Raw genomic sequence first — 16,505 nt, 5'->3', positions numbered from 1 at the left:
ACGCCTCAATCTATAAAGGGGACTAATTCAGCGTATACCACCACTTCAGTCAAGTACTATTTCTTTCCCTTGAAAAAAAGACTAATTCAGATTATACCACCACTTCAGTCAAGTGCTATTTCTTCCCCTTGTTTGAGATAGCAAACAAAGCAATTTATTACCAATAGTTAATTAACTAATAGGTTAATTTTTTTAATGTATTCTTGTGTTGTCACGTAAAAGAAATAATTGTGCAGTATTTCAGCTTGATTCAAGATTGGGTGTCGGTTGGCTATACCAACACACAGACAGAAAGACAAACAGACAAAGCGAGTTGATCTAAGCATTATAAATTACATAGATCTACATCCCTTCAAAATGATCATTCCCTCCTTGGCCTACTCATGCATTATTCTACTAGTGTATGTTAATTAGAGATGAAATTCTGTTGAACTAAACTAATTTTGTATTTTCAAACGTTTTTCTTGACAGCCCTATCAAAGACCATTGTTACATTATGAACTTTGAACTTTAAAAGACAATAAAAGTGGAATCGTCATGGAGAATGGCTCTGACCTCAGCTCTTTTGTCTCCACTACTGAACTTCTAGCTCCAGCCTCAGACGACTCAGAGGAGCTTTATTGCGGTCGGAGAACGAGCTCCCCTCATGAGTTCTTCCTGTTCCGCATCATGTTCTGCTACGTCAACCCTGGACTGTCCATTTTCGGTTTCATCACTAACATGATGAGCCTTGAAATACTTCGACGTAGCGGACTCCAAAAGCCTTCCAATATCCTTCTTATTGGCCTGGTCGTAGCTGACAGCATGAGCCTAGCCTTGACATTGAATTTTGGAATGATTATATTAGAGTATGGACCCAGACAATTCTTTATAGGTACCTGTACTTACAATTACGGCGAAAGTTTAAATTACTTTTTCGCTTTCTTTACTACCGTATTCATTTACTTCGGATTCTGGGGCCGTTATGTCGGATCCCTGCTGCCTACGTTGATAACGCTGGAAAGAATTTTAGCCATTTTTAAGCCAATAGCTTTTAAGAATATTGCTACAGCTAAAAAATATATTGTCGTTGTTGTGTTAGCGTTTGTATTTTGGTTGCCCTACTCGTTGTTTCTAGGTAGTTTCTATAAAATAGTATCGTACTATGTATCGAACTTAACCGTTACAAGTTTTCAATACCAAGATTATGTAATCGACAACTACGCTTTTATCAATGCATTTGAACAAAGCGTTATCGATACTTTAAGTTCCTGGTTTCCTCTGTCGTTTATAACGCTGGGCTGTTTACTTTTACTTATCAAAATAAAAATAACGTTACTTAAGAGACGAAATTTGACGCTAGACCGCAGGTCAGTCCAGTGGTCGCCTAGGACAACTCGGACCCTAATGTTGTCGTGCGTCATATTTGCGGTCACTCATTCCATTGCCTCCTTTGTACTGATATCTCAAGATACAGAAGTCGCTATAAAACTCGCACTACGGAATCAATTTATTCACTTGCTCTATATTTCGAACGCTTCGAGCAATTTATTTGTGTACATTACGACAAACGAAAAATTACAGGATATTTTTGTAAAAATGGTTTTCCGAATAGGTGATGACCCTAAACTATCAAAGTCTTAATCTACTTAAGCGTTGTATGAGATAGATAGATAGATAGATAGATAGATAGATAGATAGATAGATAGATAGATAGATAGATAGATAGATAGATAGATAGATAGATAGATAGATAGATAGATAGATGGATGGATGGATGGATGGATGGATGGATGGATGGATGGATGGATGGATGGATAGATAGATAGATAGATAGCTAGATGGATGGATGGATGGATGGATGGATGGATGGATGGATGGATAGATAGATAGATAGATAGATAGATAGATAGATAGATAGATAGATAGATAGATAGATAGATAGATAGATAGATAATATGCGCATATATATATATATATATATATATATATATATATATATATATATATATATATATATATATGCGAAAGATTGATGTCAACAGGGCCATTTGCTGAATTGGTCACTAACCACCATCTCCTCATTCTTTTCAATACCATATATAACTTTCCAATGAAATATTGATTTATTCTTTCAGTTGAGGAGTAAAGCGCTTTGATTTTGCAACGATAGGTCTCCGGTTCCAATCTCTATACTTTTAGGACTCTTTTGAATCCAGTCAACTCATGTCTATACATAACCGCAGGCAATGATAATGTGGTTGGTCGTTGCGCTGGTGTCATGGAGCCCTCGTTCACCTTGGGCCTGAGAAACAGATGAACTTTTTAATCATCGTCCCAATGGGACACATGGTCTGAATACGTATACTTTACTTTACTTTACTTTATACCGCAAAGAAATGTTAAGCTAATTCTTTAAAAGTCACACATCTGTAGAACATGCACAAGTGTCTTTAATGGGCGTTGTTTTTTTTACAAATTTGTTGCTTTAATTTCGTTGTAATACTACATTGTTGTTACCCTCGTTGGTCTCACAAGATGCAATTCGCACCCCTCGCTTCCGCCCCCAGTGACGCCGCTGTACATATGATTGACATTTATAGAAAATAATGTTGTTTTTTTTTGTTTTCAGAAATGCTTTATTCTGTAACGGATGCAATGTGTACTAAGCTGTATTTAAAGTATTTCTAAATACCTTGATAATTCTAGATGCCTGAGTACCTTGTAAGGTGTATTTAAAGTATTTCTAAATACCTTGATAATTCTAGATGCCTGAGTACCTTGTAAGGTGTATTACATGCAATCCGATACAAAATAGTATATACGATAACAAACAGACAAATTTACTTACGGATAATAAAGATTATTATTATTATTATTATTATTAGAATCTAACGCTCAATGACTAAGTTCACTCCAGATGAGTTAGTCACTACAGCGAATGTTATCCCTTTGAGAGCCTAGCAATAACAGATTTACAAGTCTACACTAAGCTCTAACCCCCGACGTCTATGTCGTCACTATAATATGTGCGTTCACTGTCGGTCTATTATGGTGCGTAGCTAAACTAACTAAACTAAGTGGCTAACAATTCTATAGCCAATGCAAGTTTTAGGGTTAGGGGATGAGTATGTGAAAGATCATATTTTTCAAGTTAGGTCCTAGACTTTTTCAAACAGTTAATAGGATTGTTTTGCGTCAGTTCGACTCTTAAAGGTGCCAGCCTTGACCGAAATCATTTCCTTCATGCACCTTCTTTCCATGTTCAAGATCAAAAGACGGCAAGTCACTTTGCCCTGGCCACCCTCTCTTAGTGTGTTCTTTTTTTTTTTTTTTTGTTCTGTCTGGTGAGCAGGGAGTACAAACTGAAAGAGACTCATGGCCCTTCTCTTGAATTTTCTCTTATTTCGCTTCTGCTGTTGTTGTTTTACTTCATGGTCTGAAAGGTTGTCAGAAGTTGTAGTTGTTGTTTTACTTCATGGTCTGAAAGGTTGTCAGAAGTTGTAGTTGTTGTTTTACTTCATGGTCTGAAAGGTTGTCAGAAGTTGTAGTTGTTGTTTTACTTCATGGTCTGAAAGGTTGTCAGAAGTTGTAGTTGTTGTTTTACTTCATGGTCTGAAAGGTTGTCAGAAGTTGTAGTTGTTGTTTTACTTCATGGTCTGAAAGGTTGTCAGAAGTTGTAGTTGTTGTTTTACTTCATGGTCTGAAAGGTTGTCAGAAGTTGTAGTTGTTGTTTTACTTCATGGTCTGAAAGGTTGTCAGAAGTTGTAGTTGTTGTTTTGCAGTAGATCTATAACTTTGTTCCTAACGTAGCCAGAATTTCGTAAGTTAAGGAATACCACAACACAAAAAAAAACAACATACATACTTAGCTTAGAGTATGATCTAAGTCTATGTCAGAAGGCTACCAGGATGACTGTCTGGTCCAGTGGTATGTGACTCGGACTGTCGTCCGAAAGTCCTGAGTTTGAACCCTGCTTGTCGTTTTATAAAGACGTCTTGCAAGACGTTTGGGCTCAGACGTAATAATCTTCATTGCTAAAAAAAATGTCCGAAACATGACAATAGAAAAAAAGGAATAATTTCTAAAAACAAACGTAGAAAGTATTTACATGTAACAATAGTTTAAATATAATTTGGCTCAATTCAACGTGAACTTATAGCAATTTTTGTATTTTGAAATTGTATCTGTGAAACTAATTTAAAATGTATTCATTGTATTTCAAGCAACCAAATTATTAAAACTATTTTTATAACTGAAATTTGTTGTTTATTGTTTGCTATTTGAGCACGCCTTTACGGCATGAGACACGCAAAATTATAAATTAACTTCGTGCATTATTAAGCATAACAAGGAAGTCGAAATGAAGTCAGTCTTGATTGCTTCACTTAAGTAAAGGCTCCCGAAAAGACGATTACATCAGCTGTATCGTGCGAGTACATTGTCCTCACTTTTTTTTCCCGAGGGCCTTAGTAAATCATTCGAATTATTTAACGAATGCCAAAAGTATCTTGAGCTAAACTAATATCTACAAAAATGCAAGACTTTAAAGTAAATCGTTAAAAAAAATAATTTTAGCTCTTATTTGAAGACTGTCTTTAACAATGGAACTTTTGGCAGACTTTTTTTTTCCTCCACGTTCTAAGTGTTTTGAAATCTTAGAAGTTGTTGGACATTTAATACCAAACCTTTCCAAGCGTGCCCTTATTTTTGCAAATCTTATATCAACTCTGTCTGTTTGGTAAAAAGTTTGTACACGTTATTTCTCCCACACCCAATATCGGATCACGTTAAAATTTTGCGCAATTATTTATATTACCTGACAGCACAAGAATCAATACAAAAGATATATAACCAATTCGTTAATTAACTATAAGTAATGAATTGTTTTGTTTGGTATCTAGAACATAGGAAAGAAATCGTACTTCACAGATATGGTGATAAAAGTTGAATTAGTCCCCTTGAAAAACATTTTTTTATGCATTTAAAAAAACGATCGTGTAAACATTCACCAAGAAACTTCCTTCTTCCCTTCCCTTTTACAACTGGTCATGACAAGTTGAGATGATCATAGCGCACCGAGAAAGCTAAAAGGTAAACAAAACAACTAGTAAAATATTTCTAATCTCACAGATTTATTATTTCTAAGTCGCTATACATATAATTACATGACTGATCCAAACTATTTAATACAATTACACCAAGTATAAACGTTGTTATATTAAAAAGTATTTTGTATGTATTTTTTTTTGTTTTATGGGTTGATTGTTAATTATATTAGATCTAGATTCGATGTGGACTACACTAACTACATCTTCCACCATAATTAGACAGCGATGGATTTAATGCTCGAGTGTGGAAACAAACCTGAACATTTAAAACCTAACCTGAAATGTGCCCTCATTTTCTTATCGGTTGATTATTAATAATATTAGATCTAGATTCCATGTAGCCCTATAATTAAACAGACGTGGAGTTTGATGCTCGGGTGCTGAAACACAACCTGGAGGTCAAGGTGTTTTCGGATATGTCTTTAGGCTTGAATATTATAACCCCCCTTAGCTCAAACCTCCCAACAGGACGGAAGGGAATGTCTGCGGGCGTGGGGAGACGAAAGTCCATGGTGTATACCACTTGATCATGCAGCCATCCTTTATTGAGATGGTAGTCTAAAACCTGATTGCTGATAGGGGTTATGTCCGGTTCCGAGGTCCGGGTTCGAACCCTGGCAATAACTTATGAATGTTGAGTCATATTATTTTCACCTTCTTTAAATATCTCTTTACACTAGTGCTGCTATCATATGTTAATGTCATATTTGATATCACATGTTAATGGCATATTTTATATCATATGTTAATGTCAAATGTTATATGTCATATGTATGGATCAATTAGACAACGAGCATCAAAATGAATCAAACAAAAAGTTCAGAATCGAAATCCATTTTAAAACAACAACAATGGAACTCAATACTGATTTCTTTTTCTTTTCTTTCTGACACCATCGTTAAGACATTCTGGCTGGCATATCGCTCTGTTCTTCATCATTAATGAAAGTAGAATGAGAATATAAAAACCCGCATTCACCAATAGAAAGAAAATTTTGTAACCTTGACGAGCTTAAGTGTTTACAATGAGACGGTAGGATGTACCCAGATCACTCAACTGGTTCAGTTTACTTAATTATTTGCTTCACTGAATTTTTGGTTTATAAGTCTTTGAATAACTTATAGATTAATATGTATAATCATAGCCCCCTTTCTTTTCTAGTAAGTCATGATATAGCGTCGAAAACCTTCAATAGCTTCTGGGGTGCTGTGACAGTTTGCGTAACCAAATCCCTACACTTTTCTCGGTCAGCAGCAGGTTATCAAGAGAAAGGCCGGTCCATTCTTTTAAGTTGTCCAGCCAGCTTTTCTTTGGACGGCCCTTTCTTTGTGCTGCCTCCACTGTACCTTGAAGAATGAGTTTTGATAGTGAGTCATGTCTTACAATCTGACCAAACCAGCTTAGTTTTCGTCTCTGCACAGTCTACAGGAGTTCTTCCTTTCTGCTAGCGAGAATGTTGACTTTGAATAGTACAAACTCATCTCTCTTCTTTTCCTGGTATCTCTATTGCTATCCACAATTTCCATAGTGGACTCTCTGGCAACATGTAGATGTTTCCATTTCTATTTATCGTTATTCTATGGATTTGACCATGAAAGCTAAAACTTCATTCAACAATTTTTTTATAATTTAAAATCCATATAATTACATATACAGTAGAGTAAAACAAAAACATTTCATAAGATTAACCCAAAGATATTTAGATATTTAGATATATTTATTTGCACCAATTTTTAAAAATTTCTTTTTCATCTGTTTTGACATGAAAATGGTCCATGAAATTATTTCTGACATTTTGATTGTTAAAATATCTTACAAGATTTTGAAATACAGATTCTGGGTCGAATTATTGTTTCAGATAATTAGACGTCTATCTACATTTTAAAATTTAGAATAACAAAATATCAGCCAAGCGAAACTATTGATGTAATAATTATATAAAAACAGTTTAGTTTAACTCTGATCTCATTGGTTACTTTTCATTTATTTGGTTTAATAAACTTCGGGTTTTAGTTTCTGATTGGTTAGTCCATCAATAGCAAATTAAGTAATTACATTTTCTCTTGTTTGGAAACGTGAAACGTTAGAACGCTTATTAAGCCTCAGGGAATGCTCTGCACGTGACATCTCGTTTTGGCGGGAAACAACAGTTCTATTATTTCCGCCTGCCATTGAAACAAATGCAAGATACAAAACTGAGTTGATAGTGAATATAAAGAAACTAGAATTTGTTGAGTAAGACAGATGTGTACATGCGTTCTTAATTTGTAATTATTTTTTTTTGTAAGATTATGTTATATTTAGATTTAGTTGACGTCAGAAAGATCATTTTAAATCAAACGTAAAATGTGATAAGCTAAACAGGCACTCATTGCTAAACAGGCATTCGTTGCTAAACAGGCACTCATTGCTAAACAGGCACTCGTTGCTAAACAGGCACTCATTGCTAAACAGGCACTCATTGCTAAACAGGCATTCGTTGCTAAACAGGCACTCATTGCTAAACAGGCACTCGTTGCTAAACAGGCACTCATTGCTAAACAGGCACTCGTTGCTAAATAGGCACTCGTTGCTAAACAGGCACTCATTGCTAAACAGGCTCTCATTGCAGTTAACTTAATAGACTACCACATTGTTCTAGTGAGATAGAAAGTGTTTGATATATGCTAAAAAAAATAGCTCTTTTGCTTTAAAAGATGGGGAGTATTTGCTAAGGTTTTTCTTCGAATCTCCATATTATTATTTACTGTGTTGTAAAATAAGATATAGATATGTTATATTGCTGTCAATCGACAAACAATTGATGTCTTTTTAAACAAGTTAATCGCAGTGAAAATAATTGCAAGTTTAAAAAAAAAAGATATTGTTAGAACCAATTTTTATCTGAACTTTTTAAAAGTAAAAAAGAAATACGCTTAGGGTTGTATATACCTTTACAATATATAGGACAAGCTTGTGCTTACGTATGACCTGATTTAAGGGAAGGATTTTACCCAGACGTCAGAGACTGCCATTACAGAACGAATGGTTTGCTTGAATCAGCCATGAAAACCAATGACTTAGCAGAGTTTCAGTCATTGTTTAACTTGCATGACTAGATTGACACATGAAATGCGTAAGACGCAAATATCATCTTTCTTGAAGTAAAGTCTGTAATATATAAGATAAGATGTCTCCCATCGAGTAGATTTTAGTGCTTGATCATTTAATCGCATCATTTTAGCTTGAGCCCCGATGGTGTTCTTAGGGTTACCTTACGTCAGGCAAAATAAGAACATATTATTTACTGCAATACATTTTTATCAATCTATCGTACTAAAGCCTTCTGGTTTATAAGCACCCAAACCTACTTCTTCTTGACATTTTTAGGAACAATAAGTAATTAGTTATATTGTTTGGTAGCTCAAACAAGGGAAATAATATGTACTTGACAGAAGTGGTGTTAAAAGCTGAATTACTCTCCTTTATAAGTCGTCGTCTGAGTCTTAGTGAACACAGCATGTAAACTAGGACGAAACTAAAAAAAGAACAGATAACTAGACAATCTTCCATGTTCATAGACTTTCCACTAGCAGAGTAGCTACTGTGTTGGCTTCAGAAGTCTGAGAAGGCTTGAACCTTGAGTTCAAATTCAAGTCGTTCCCCCATTTTTTTTTAATTTCTATAAATGCTTTTTTATTGTTAGTCTAGATCTATTACTAATTTAATTTCGTGACATCCAAACTCATTGATACAAGTACGCGTAATATAAGCTTTGGTTGTTTTTTTATTAAGTATTTTCTATATATATTTTCTTGTTTTGTATTTCAAACGTTCTTCTTGACAGCCCTATCAAAGAGCAGTGTTGCATTATGAGCTTCGAGAGGCAATAAAAGTGGAATCGTCATGGAGAATGGCTCTGACCTAAGCTCTTTTGTCTCCACTACTGAACTTCTAGCTCCAGCCTCGGACGACTCAGACTCCGCAGACGAGCTGTACTGCGGGCAGAGAACGAGCCTTCCCCGAGACTACTTCCTGTTCCGCGTTATGTTTGTTTACGTCAACCCCGGACTGTCCATCTTCGGTTTCGTCACTAACATGATGAGCCTCGAAATCCTTCGGCGTAGCGGACTCCACAAGCCTTCCAACATACTTCTCGCTGGCCTGGTCGTAGCAGACAGCATGAGTCTAGGCAATACTTTAAATTTCGGACTGATCATATTGCAGTACGGGCCGAGCCAGTTCTTTATAGGTACCTGCACGTACAATTATGGCGAAAGCTTAAATTACTTTTTCGCTTTCATGACAACCGCATTGATCTACTTCGGATTCTGGGGGCGTTATGTCGGAGCCTTAATTCCAACTTTAATTACATTAGAAAGAATTTTAGCCATTTTTAAGCCAATAGCTTTTAAGAATATTGCTACAGCTAAAAGATGTATTGTACTTGTTGTGTTTGCGTTTGTATTTTGGCTGCCCTACTCGTTGTTTGTAGGTAGTTTCTATAAAATAGTATCGTACTATGTATCGAACTTAACCGTTACAAGTTTTCAATACCAAGATTATGTAATCGACAACTTTGACTTTATCAGTACTTTCGAGTATTTCGTAATCGATACCCTAATTTCCTGGTTTCCCCTTTCGTTCATAACATCCGGGTGTATACTTTTACTTATCAAAATAAAAATAACGTTACTACGGAGACGAAATTTGACGCTAGACCGCAGGTCAGTGCAGTGGTCACCTAGGACGACTCGGACCCTCATGTTGTCGTGCGTCATTTTTGCGGTCACTCATTCCATTGCATCCCTCGTTATGCTTTTCCAAGAAATAGAAGTCCCTATCAAACTCGCACTACGGAATCAATTTATTCACTTGCTCTACATCTCAAACGCTTCGAGCAATTTATTCGTGTATATTACGACAAACCAGAAATTATTGGACATTTTTATTAAAATGATCTCCAGAATAGGTGATGATTCTAAATTTTCAAAGTTGTAACTCACGTAATGATTGTATCTAAAAAAAAAAAAATATAAATACGAGCAGAGGCGTAGCTAGGTTTGGTGTCACTACCCCCCCCCATGCCAAAGGAAATGTAATCTTTGTTTGCTCCCTTTGTTAGCCTAGAATGCAAAGAGATATATATGTGTATGTGGACATTCATGTATTGATTGATACACAACCATTTTTTATTTCGTTATTTTTACGCGTGACACCCCCTCCTAGCGACGCCACTGAACGTATGATTTTCAACTGATGGAAATACATTGTAATGCTTTGTTTTGTTGTCAGAAGTGTTCTACTTCATAACCAAAAAAATATTAGGATTAGCGGAAATGTCTAAATAAGATCTTTTCGTAAAAACATATTGAATGAGCCATTTTTTTTGGACATTTATTATCCTATCGAACTGAAGTTTCGCGCTTAAATTTATCCTGCGTGTGAAAATGTTGTATAACAATTTTTCTACCATTAAGCCTATGTGACTAACAAGTTCTCTGTTAAATATGGCCACCCCCAATACAAAGATATGACAAAGTTTATGAAAAAAATAAAATGAATGTTTAATTTAGTGGATAAATATTATTTGAATATTATATCTGATTATTTTCACATTATTTTATTTTTTTAAATTTATCATACTTATTTCACTTCAGTTGGTAACATAAGAGGAATTTAGTGAACTTATATTTATGAAATTGTTCACCTGTTTTAATGTAAGATTTAAACATTATATTTCAAGTTAACTCATTAATAAAACAGTAATAACAGAAGATACCAAGTGTTTATTGTTTTTTTTATTCATTAAATAGCATCATGGTAATACACACAAACACACACACATTCAATTTACATTCTTTACGTTTGTTAAGAATCACCCTCAATGAAAAAAAAAAAAGCTTTTATATTTGTGCTGTCTGATTCCAAAAACTAAAGTCTCTAACACGAAAATCCGGTTTTATCATCGCCTGTATCAAGCTCTTATCTTATAAATCACAGACGTTACTTTAAAGCAGAAGATAATTACGCCCTATGCGTATCTATGTGTTAAATCTAGTTGTGTATGCTAATTAGAGAGTTCAACTCTGCTACGTCGCTGTGTCCATGAAGCTAGCATCGTTGATTAACATGAACGAATAATAACACAACTCTAGGTATAAGCTATCCCGGTTCCGCACGAACTTTGACTCCCGATGCCGTCACTGTGGAGAGAGCGTCGAAACAGTGTCGCCCGTCTTGTACGAGTGTCCCCAGCTCCGCTAGCTTAGGGGGGACCTGTCTGAGCAGTCACTCGACTTGTATGGTAGCTACGAGGCACTACGCCGAACGGCTAAGTTTCTTGCCGGAGCACTACGGGAGGACTAGTCCTTCCTGCTCTGATTTTTCAATAGGAGTTCATCTCAGTTATAAGCTATAGAAACCAAAATCATCTGTTTAATCTTACGCCATCTTGGTTGCCAACAACAGTTACAAGGGATGCTACTCCCAAACACCGAGAGGTGTAACCTATATAAAACACACATCAACAAGCATGACATTATTAGCAAAAGGTCTCGTTTAGAGGCAGCGGAAGAACTTTACACAGAATGACAAAAGCATACATTTAAAATGCAGGAAAGGCATAGCCGAAGAAAGGCGAATAATTTGAAGAGATCTTACATTGACCGACAACAGACAATGACTTTGTCTGTCAAGTGTTGGGTAACGGGGAGTTAAGGGACTTACAGGAAGTGACGAGTGTGTAAACAAGAAGAAAGGAAGTCATCTAGTGGAGTTGGTTATCTGTAGATAATGTTCGCCTTGTAAATATGTTATAATTTGAATGCTTCACAATAAAAGGCAGTTTATACTTAAAAGGACTTGTTTCTTCACACCCTCCTGAACCGTGGGCCATAGAAACAGATGAACTTTACATCATCTACCCCACACTAGCGGATCCAAAACTTTGGAGTGGGGAGGGGCGATTTTTTTCCAAACCCTAACCCTAACGCCCAGTAAACCCTAACCCTATGCATAAACGTGCGTACAGCACATACACACACACATATACATACATATATACATACATATTTATATATCATTTCTCAACCTTCGTCGAAAAACAAAACAACTGGGGCAGCTCTATAAGGTTTTCTTGTGGGGTTCGGGGCGAAGCCCCGACGAAAGAATAGTTTTCTTGCTTTTTTCACTGCAGAAACGTATTCTCCTGACATCTTCAGCTCTTTATTCATCAATGGAGTTCGGGGCGCCAAAAGCGTTTCCTTGCATTCTTCATTGCAGAAAAGCATTCTCCTGACAAGTACAGCTCATTATCATCAATGATGTTCGGGGCGAAGCCCCGACGCCAAATGCGTTTTCTTGCATTCTTCACTGCAGAAACGCATTCTACAGACATCTACAGCTCATTATTCATTAATGGAGTTCGGGGTTCGCCCCGACGCCAAAAGCGTTTTTTTGCATTCTTCATTGCAGAAAAGCATTCTCCTGACAAGTACAGCTCATTATCATCAATGATGTTCGGGGCGAAGCCCCGACGCCAAATGCGTTTTCTTGCATTCTTCACTGCAGAAACGCATTCTACAGACATCTACAGCTCATTATTCATTAATGGAGTTCGGGGCGAAGCCCCGACGCCAAAAGCGTTTTTTTGCATTCTTCATTGCAGAAAAGCATTCTCCTGACAAGTACAGCTCATTATCATCAATGGTGTTCGGGGCGAAGCCCCGACGCCAAATGCGTTTTTATGCATTCTTCACTGCAGAAACGCATTCTACAGACATCTACAGCTCATTATTCATTAAGGGAGTTCGGGGCGAAGCCCCGACGCCAAAAGCGTTTTTTTGCATTCTTCATTGCAGAAAAGCATTCTCCTGACAAGTACAGCTCATTATCATCAATGATGTTCGGGGCGAAGCCCCTACGCCAAATGCGTTTTCTTGCATTCTTCACTGCAGAAACGCATTCTACAGACATCTACAGCTCATTATTCATTAATGGAGTTCGGGGCGAAGCCCCGACGCCAAAAGCGTTTTTTTGCATTCTTCATTGCAGAAAAGCATTCTCCTGACAAGTACAGCTCATTATCATCAATGGTGTTCGGGGCGAAGCCCCGACGCCAAATGCGTTTTCTTGCATTCTTCACTGCAGAAACGCATTCTACAGACATCTACAGCTCATTATTCATTAAGGGAGTTCGGGGCGAAGCCCCGACGCCGAAAGGGGTTTTCTTGCATTCTTCACTGCAGAAACGCATTCTCCTGACAAGCACAGCTCATTTATTCATTAATGGAGTTCGGGGCAAAGCCCCGACGCCGAACGCGTTTTCTTGCATTCTTCACTGCAGAAAAGCATTCTCCTGACCTAAAGCTCATTATTCATACTATTAAAAAAGGACCTTTCGAGTTTCGAATAATATTGTACTTGAAAAATATTTTAATATGAATTTATAGGCCCATAATACATTGCAAATAAAACCGATTTGTTCCTTGAAAAGATAAGATACCCCACATATTTAGATTTTTGCTTTGAGGATCGCCGCTGAAAAAAAAGTTATTCGATAAATAGTGTTCAAGAAAATAAAAGTATAAATATCGAGTTATAGTCCCAAATTTATTTAACTAGAAAAATACCAGATTGAGTAAAGGTTGGGAAAAGGCGACTAGGGATAGGTTACCTGGGTTTAGAACTCATCTCAATCATGACTCTTATATTAAAAAATTTTGTTTGAATTCTAACTTTTCCAATGCAAAGTCTTTCTTAAAATAATTATGATAAATTCATGTGAAATTACATAAACTTTTGTCTGAAAAGGGAAGGGGCGGTAGAGTGACAATGATTAATCCTCGCTCCATTAATAATTTCTGCTTAAGATTGCATTTGGCATTAAAGAATAGGGGTGGGGCGACTCGATATAAGAATTTAATTTATAGTATATATAAATTATATTAGTGACAGATTTTTTAAATTTCTTAACTTAATACAAAAAGAAAAAGTATTGATTTGTACGATGGGGGAAATGCGATTGCCCCCCCCCCTCACCCCACCGAATCGGCTAAAATACCAGAAAGGGAGCGACATAATATAAAATTTATGTATTTATTCAACTAATTTTGTTCCCAAACTATGATTTCTACATAAAAACGGACCGCCCCCCCCCCACTCAAAGGGTTTAGATGGGAAGGGCAGTAGAGGTATTCGCCCCCCCCCCCCAACCAATCGGCAAACAGGGAACGACATAATATAAAGATTGGTTAAAATATCAATAACAAATTCTACAAATATAGATATTTAAGCTGTGATTTCTACAAATAAATTGGACCGCCCCCCCCCACTCGAAATTGATACCATCGCCCCCTCCCAACCTCACCAAATCGGTCAACATACTAGAGGGTGGGGGCGAAATAATCTAAAAATAGGTTGAAATATAAATAATTAGTATATATTTTTAACATAAGTAATAAATTCGTATAAAAATTGTGTGAATCCTATACTAAAGTTCGTCCGCCCCCCCCCCCGAAGGGGGGGGGGTCGGCCGAGTGGGGGGGGGCGATCGCCCCTACCGCCCCCCCCCCCTGGATCCGCCAGTGCTACCCCATAGATCATAAGGTCTGAAAGGAGAACTTTACTTTACTTACTGACTACATTGATTGTGGCATCATAATAGTCACGTGACTTCAATGTGACTATTCTTAGCTTCTTATGTTATATATTTAAGACGTTAAAAAAAATAATAATAATTTCGTTCTACACATTTCATGTGTCAATCTAGTCATGTATGTTAATCAATGACTTAAACTCTGCTAAGTCGTTGGTTTTCCTGGCTGAGTCAGGCAGCCCATTACATTCTCTAATTGTACTAGGTAAGAAGGAAAACTTGTACGAATGTATCCTAGCATATGGAATAAGATGAAGACTATTTTGATTGCAACATGGTTTGATCCTTCAAATGGCACTCTCGAAACAAAGACGTGGGTGTAAATCTCTTTTAATAATTAAAACAATTCATGTTTGTATCCAGTCGTGTTTTCTCTATTATAACAAGGCAAGCTTTTGAATTTAATAAAATGCAAAATATCAACAGAAAAAAAAACTTGTTAAAATATTACTTAAAGGACATACATTTCCGATATTTAAAATTGTTGCATACATTTGTAAGAGAAGTTATCCCAAGGACTGCCTTATCGCCTATATAAATTTAAGAATTGCTGGATTGCTGTAAAGTAAATAAATTAGTCAGAAATAATCGATAATATACTTTGATCCTTAACTTTAATTTAATATATAGTACAAATACTTTGATAAATTGTTAGTTAATTTGTCAATTGTTGATTGTCAATTGTAGTCAAACTGAATTTCCATTTGATTGGATCAATAAAATTATCTTATTTTATCTTATCTTAGTTAATTTGCAGTACTGCATATAATCTAGACTTTTAAAAAAAGTTTTAACTTCAATTACAAATTATAATTAGAACATGTATTCAATGTATTAAACAAATGATGAATAACTAACAAAAACAGTCATTATTGAATCAGGTTTCACTACGGTTTGGGAAATTCAATATCTTCATATCAAAACAGAATAGTCATACGGCTTAATACTAGAATTGATACAAAGTAAAACCATTTCAATAATAGGCTTTGAAAACAAAAGAAAATATAACAAAAGAATATATGTTTACTTTTTTAAGTTTCTTTGAGCTATTTTTAGTACTTCTGAAATTTCTGAGTGATTTCTAAAAATGTAAACAAGTTTTTTGATGTCTCAACAATTGAAACAATCATGACATGTTTTACTCTGTAATTCGGGTGTAATTGCAACATAAGAAAACTTAGAGTTTGTTGGGAGATGTAGAGAAGTGGTTTACGTAGCCAAGAAAACAAGCTCCAATCCACGAACCATCCACTTTGTATCTGTATTAAGAGTTGAGTCGAAGACTCTTGGAACACGAGGCCCATGAAAGCTGCCCTCCATCAGCCAGTCTGAACAACCGTTCTGTCTTGAAGGGATCCAAGCAAGTGTAAATTTGTTGCCTTCCTTATTACCGATGGCTCGCATCTTATGACGCTTGGGTAAAAAGAAAGGCCGAAGGCCGAGCACATCAATAAAACTCCACCTTATTTCACCTCTGTACCTCATCACCTAGGGGGTTGTTCGCCATAAGATGGCCCCCTTGAAAAACAAGGTGTGGATAGGCCTTGTTTCTTTTGGGCTCTCTTCCATCCCCACCAGAGACTCGATCCTTAAGTATCCCATAGGGGTTCTGTTTTGCTTTCGTATTGGCTTATCGTCTCCTCTAAAGACCGTTTTCACCAGGGCGCTACTTTGAGGCTTATCAGCATTGCTTGGGTGAACCACCTATTGGACAACAGAGCAGTGACACAGACACGAGGTTAAGTTCTCACAAGACCATACTCTTGTTTCAAACTAA

This window comes from Biomphalaria glabrata, chromosome 18 (assembly GCF_947242115.1).
Source record: "Biomphalaria glabrata chromosome 18, xgBioGlab47.1, whole genome shotgun sequence".
In the NCBI taxonomy this organism is placed as follows: domain Eukaryota; kingdom Metazoa; phylum Mollusca; class Gastropoda; family Planorbidae; genus Biomphalaria; species Biomphalaria glabrata.
Note: the sequence above shows the minus strand (reverse complement) of the source record.